At 38.9% G+C, this 6,837-nt stretch overlaps 1 long non-coding RNA gene across 2 annotated transcripts; it reads left to right on the top strand.

The window, feature by feature from the left end:
- The first annotated feature begins 1,152 nt into the window (after positions 1–1,152).
- Positions 1,153–3,985, top strand: LOC117553620. Of its 2 annotated transcripts, XR_004570168.1 has the most exons (5): positions 1,153–1,291; positions 1,523–1,716; positions 2,651–2,789; positions 3,349–3,415; positions 3,570–3,985. It is a non-coding gene; the product is annotated as an uncharacterized LOC117553620 (long non-coding RNA). The 2 variants fall into 2 exon arrangements; XR_004570167.1 differs by lacking the exon at positions 1,523–1,716 and having other exon boundaries at positions 1,155–1,291.
- The last annotated feature ends 2,852 nt before the right edge of the window (positions 3,986–6,837 follow it).

Consider the following 6,837-nt stretch of genomic DNA (forward strand, 5'->3'; position numbering starts at 1 on the left):
TAATGTGATGACAGAACTGTAAACAGAATAGGTGAAACTTTAACAAACTAAATAACTCAGTTTCCTCTAATAAATAAAATAGCTTTTGAAAATATGTGCATCTTAAAAGTGCTTAATTTTAGATAAATAAAATAAAGTGTAGCAGCAGCTTGAGTTTCTCTTTTTCTTTGTTAACCGTTTCAGATCATGACTTAACAGTTTCAGCCGATTATAGAACAATATCAGTCTTTACACATCATAACAATTGAACAGTTTTAAAGTTTCTCTTTCTTTCCCTCTTATATTGCAGTCCCTCACTCACTTTTTTTAAATTCAGTGCGAGAATTGAGCTTGAGCTTGTCCTGCCAGGAGTTTGTAAATCTGGGCTGAAATGGTGTCAGGGCCATTCTCATACACACATGCAGGTGCTCATTGGTTACAGTGATGCAAACACAGGTATGGTGAAAAAAGAGAGAACTATTCGAAGCAGAAAAAAAACAGCGTAATATACCATCTGACAAAGGCCTGTGCTATAATGCTTCAATTAACTGGCTATTCTTTATAATATACTCTGATCAATAGGAGACAGAGATGTTAAGTCATAAATGAGTGAGCCGCATATGAATTATTCTGTGAACATACACTTTCAAACAGATGAGATAAGAAATGTCAGTAAAGTAAATGTACGATGTTGTTGTCCAACACTGGCTATCACACACCTTCAACAACAACCAAGGAGTGCATGCGGTGAACAGCAGAACTCAAATGCACTTTAAAAGCGCATCACAATTCAGTGTTTAATTCATGGATTTGAATCGTCATATATTTGTAACAATGATTACTGTCTCATCTCATCGTTCTTTGACAAACTTCTACTGTCTATTTTAACAGGCCATCCACAGACACAAAGAAAGCCCTTGCCGTGGCATTGGTGTATGAATTCCCTTGCCTTTTGGATGGTACAGGCAGTGGCTATGTAAGTTAATCAATCAACACATAAAGGAGAACACTCCATACACACACACCTAAAAGAAATGTGCTCAAACGTTTTTCCAAGTGCACAGTCACACGCACATTTTTGGATTGCTCCTTAAAATCCCATGTAACCATCTTCATGGTTTACGCCAGGCCAATTTAATCTGAATCAAATTTTCTCTTTTACAGGGAGCTCGGTACACACCTGGCCGAAATCACAAACCTGCTACAGGTTTCCTGGAGGAGCGCTTGAGGAACGTCAGGAAGCGCATGAGAATGCTGAAACGACCACGCCACCAAGAACAACAGAAGGAACAGACCGTCCCTAGTACACCAGGTAATACTAATAACCAATATTAATTATCCCCGCCAGGCTAGAATAGACAAATGCAAGGGATTATATTTTAGGTCCCATGACTCTTCTGTCCATCCATCTTCTAAAAGCTAGTCTCAGGCACCGCTGGACCGATTGGCGACTTTTCACACACTCTCCCAAGTAGGCCAGAACCCCAAATGTTTGAAATCAGCTATAATGAGTCTGAGGACCTCTGTACTTATCATTCAACAGAATATGATGTGCCTCCTGAAAAACTTCTAGAAATGGTTGAATGGATGAAGGTCAATAGGTATCCAGTGTCCCAAGTTGAGGACTACATGAGTCAAACAGCTCTACATAGAGGCAAGTGGATTCGCAGCAATGGATCTAAAAGCCTCCCGGAAATCTTGACTGAGTTCCCTAGGCTTTTAGACAATCCTGGCATGGTAAGAAATTATTTTGCTATTGCGGTTTTGTCTATTTGAATGATACTCTATTTGTGTTAGGATTTGAAGTAAGGCAGGACCCAAATGCAGATTGAGGAAAAGCGGGTTTCAAAGTGCAACAAAAGGCGAGCTTTAATTACAAAAAGTTGTTGACAATGAATAAACAAAACAAAACCATGAATCCATAAAGCAGGTAGCACAAGGTAGCATCCAGCCAAAAACGACAGTGACAAACATGGAGGGTGACAGGAAAGGCAATGAACCGACAAGGAACACAGGGGAAGACAAGACTAAATTGTATTGTCATACTGATATTTTGTACAAACTGTGAAGTCCACTGAGACAAATGTAACATTTGTGATATTGGGCTATATAAATAAACATTCATTGATTGATTGATTGACTAAATACAAAGAGGGGCAATCACAGGGCAAGACACAGGGAGGGAATGCAGAAAGGCAATAGGTGAACACAATCAGACACAGGAGGGAAAACACAGGAAGGAAGAAAAGACACAGGTGAGGAGGGAGGAGAAAACACAGAGGCACAAGGTGAACACAATTGGGTTATCAGGCAGGAGGGAACACGGAGACAGGAAGCAACAGACAAGACGGGGGACGGGGGGACGGGGGGGTGGGTGGGTGGGTGAACACTTTTCAAAATAAAACAGGAAACTAAAAACAGATCTAGACAAGACAAAACACAACACAGACAGATCGTGACAATTTGACTGATACTCTGCAATGCACTACAAGTTTATGTTTAACCACTTAGACCCTACAGTATATACTTTGTAATAATTTAATAATTTACCTGTTGAAGTGACACTGGCTGTCAAATTGTCCCCTAACCCTTTTCCTAACAGGTACTACAAGCCCATATCATTTCTTTAAACACTGTTCTATTGTTTTTCATGTTTTTCAAAATGTATCAGATATCACAAGACTTCCAGCAGCTTCATCCAGAGGCAGTGGGAAAACTGTTTCAGAACTGGGCTACTATGAGTGACCAAATCCTTACATATGCCCAGCGAGAGGGAAAACTGCCCTTGGTGTTTGATGACATGACACCAGGTAAGCTATTTCTTACTATGTAACACACACACACACCGGTTCTTTGAAAATAGCAGATGTACATGCTTGCATTGCGTCCCAATGAGACTCGTTGTGAGCTTGTGGATCTGCAATTTTTTTAATATTTTAACAATCATCTGTATGGGGTCCCTTGCACAACATGTTTTCGGATGGGAGTCTGTTGACAAATACATAAATACATGAACAAGTTTGTGAACCACTTCATTAGATACCTTTTGTCTTTCTTTGATTCCTGCTCCCCCCCTTCCTTTTCTTTCTGGAAACAATCAAAACGATGGAGCTTGCACAAAAACAAATGTCACCCACTGTTTTACACCTGTGAACCTGTGATGTGACAATAACGATTCAGATTCTGATAAGATGTCACAACACTTCCTGTGATTATAATAGGCAATTCCCGCCTTGTTTTTACCATTCAACACCAGGGCAGAAAAGTCAATATTGGTTCAGAAATATCAATCTTTATATACTATTTAAATGTTGATGTTAATATGTATTTTTCTTATATTGCGTAGACCGAGCTTTGAAAGTCCTACAGGATTGGAGGAAAAGTCCACAGACCCACCATAGAGGAGTCCCGCAAGTCCTTCATTAATATCCAACCAGTAAGTTTTACTTTTGTTTTTCTACTTCAATAATGGTGGGTGTTTCTGTGTTTATATACTAGCATTTTCATACTTCAATAAAAAAGATAATAAAAACAACATGCTTAACTTAAATGGCAGGTTATATTGCAAGTAACTGTTGTGTAATTAACAGGTGGGCACCAACATGGTACAGTACCTACAGACAGCAGAGAGAACTCAACCCTTCCCGCACATCTTGTGTCTTGGTGATGACATGACAACATGCCAGACCTTCACCATTGTGTCAGACAACGCCATTGAAACGGACACTTTGCTGGGTGCAGTAGATCTGTGTTTTAAGGCTTTCTTTGTGTTTGACCTCAATTACACAAAGCAGTGTCTCCCCACCTGGGAGTTTATCCAACAGGCAGTATATAACATTGATGGACATGAATCCTCAAATGTCAAATTTATGAGGAAATCAATTGCAGCTTTGGCCTAAAGGTACACAGAGAGAAGTAGCGTTTTAGTGATGTGTGTCAAACAAGTTGACAGCTGCTCTCTAAAAATATGATTGACACAAAACATGATTGCAGAAGACAGTAGGCACTAGGGCTGTGCAATTAATCGTATTTTAATCGCGATTACGATTATGGCTTGCGACGATTATGAAAACAGCATAATTGACAAAATACGATTATTTTGCTGGGTGCGCTTTCGCCCCTCCCTAAAAGCCCACTCGGCCACGTGGGAGTGACATGTGTTGTGAGTGTTCAGCGTGAGCGAAAATGTCAGAACAAGAGCAGCAACTCGTTAAAAAGAAGGGTAAAAACTATTTCCACTATTTGCAAGTAGCCTACTTTGTCATTACATTTCACATCGCTAAAGATATGTGCACTGTTAGCAACCAGGGCTTTAAGCAACTTGTCAACACGTTGGACAAGCGTTACGCGATGCCGTCTCGGTATTATTTCAACAGGTCTGCGCTGCCTGCACTATATGACAAATGCCGTGGGGAAGTTGAGAGAGATGTGGCTTCAGCTGACTACTTTGCTACCACAACAGACCTATGATCTAGCCCAGGGGTGCCCAACCAGTCGATCGCGAGATGTGTCTAAAAATAGAACAACAATATTCTGTTTTATCGTTAATGTCCTGTAACATAATCTTCCTGTGCCAGAATAATGCACTTGAACGCATCAAAGCTTTGTGATTGGCCGGCGTCACCCCATGTGTCGGGGCGTGGCTGAGGGTCTTCAGTACAGGTGGCAATATTGTCACCTGCCTGCGCTCATCTCTGAAACCAGACCATGTAAACAGGCTGTTGTTTCTTGCAAACAATCTTTAAGAGATGACATGAGCAGCCCTACCAGCATTTTCCATGGTGGCCTAGACATTTTTATTTGGTCTTAAATTGTAGTTCAACATTTATTTCCTGTTACTTCTGGACCATGACGGTGGGCCAGCCTACAACGTTTAACTGAGTGGAATATGTTGAATATGTTTTACCAAAATGTTGGCTATATGTTAAGGAGTTTTCAGTAGGTTGTGACAGTGCACTGCAACATGTCTAATTTATTTTTATGTATCATATTAATAATATATGTTTAGTATGGTTTTGGAAGTGCGCTCCAACATATTTGTTGATCTTGTTTATTGGTAAAATATTATTTGTTTTAAAGTTCAATAAATGTTCGATGAATAATAGTCAAAATAATCGTGATATCAATTATTGACCCAAATAATCGTGATTATGATTTTTGCCATAATCGCACAGCCCTAGTAGGCACACACTTTAATTGTGTCAAAACATTGACCCGCGTTTACAGTACCTACTTTTCCTGTTAATTCATTTATTTTAATTTTATTTTTATTACTTTACGTGATTTAATTTACTTATTATTTACTTATTTAATTTACTTCATTTATTTATTTACCGTTTGTGTCTGTATATAGATTCTGCTGGGCAGAGAAATGTTTTATCTCTATATTTAAACATGTTCATGTTATTTAAACCTGAAAGAGAAGTTGGTCCAGATAACAGCACTTTGTAATATATCATTTGTTTTAAGGCTCTTTGTTTTTTTGGGGGGGGGGGGTTGAATTTGTATGGTTTGCATTGTTCTTTTATAGTGGCCTGACTGTTGACGATTTGCCAAAGATGTTCAAATTATAAATAAATGCATTTTTATATATATATATACGGTGTGTTTGGAGATTATTCATTACACTATTATACATTATTATATTCTATTTAGCCCAACAATATAGTTAATTTCAATCGCTAGCTTGGGTCAAATAAACAACCCAATGTATGGTTTATATTTATTTAACCCAGTGATATAGTTAATTTCAATCACTAGCTTGGGTCAAATAAACAACCCAATGTATGGGTTAAAATGATCCAGCCCAGCATATGGGTTAAGACAACCCAGCGCGTGTTCTGTCCTATAGTGACTCAGCAGCTGGGTTATGATTGGGTTATTTTTTAACCCAGTAGTTTTAAGAGTGTAATGTGACAAAGCACTCAAAAGTGAATCTTTTCTCGAAGTGAATTATTTGTTTCCTGCAGGCATTATGTAGCTCACAGTAGGTGGAGTTATGTAATACAGTACCAAAATTAAAAACACTCACTCAAACATAATGGTTAAATAGTTACAAAACCAAATGAGCATATTGTGATGTTAATGTCACGTGCAGTTGTCAAGCTATGAAAGTGAATGTGAATAGGTAACAGCAATTTAAAGTAATTTCCTGAAGTACAGGCTTTTAATCTTTACATCTGCTTAGCGTCGAGACCATAGACTGTATATATAAATGGACGTAGGGTCCGTGACGTCACCCATAGGATTCTGCAGAGTTGCCGTGAAGCCCTTAGTAGGCGGAGTCGGCCACTAACGGCTCGACAGTGACGTCAGAGTTCAAATCCCGCCTGTTCCAGCCCGCTCCAAATAAGGGCAAAGAGGCGGAGCCGAGGCGGGACCTGCTGCCACCGAGCTGAAAGTTCCAGAGCTAGCTGAAGATACCAAGCTAAGCTAACATGCTCCCTTTATATATACAGTCTATGCATGCTCCCCATCTGCACGCTGCCGTCGCATTTTACGTTTCTAAGGTAAGCGGACATCAAACTATTCAGCAAAACTATAAATAATAATCTAAGTTATTGAGTTTTTAGCATAATACTTCAGAATCTTAAAACCCCTTAACGTTTGTATGCAATTGTGCTAAATTCAACACTGGAATCAAGCAAATATTAAAATGTTTGCATGACATTAGTTATTTATATTTTGATATCACTTAACTATACGTTTAATACATTTAAGTCAAGCTAAGGTACATGTGATGGTAGCTAGTTAGTGCTCTTACCTGTGAGGCCTCCTCCAAACAGCATAATAACCAGACTGTATCATTAAAACTAAGTACCAGTTCTAGATCCTTGACTTTAGACAAACAATTCAAAA

Source organism: Gymnodraco acuticeps, unplaced genomic scaffold (assembly GCF_902827175.1).
Source record: "Gymnodraco acuticeps unplaced genomic scaffold, fGymAcu1.1, whole genome shotgun sequence".
NCBI lineage: Eukaryota > Metazoa > Chordata > Actinopteri > Perciformes > Bathydraconidae > Gymnodraco > Gymnodraco acuticeps.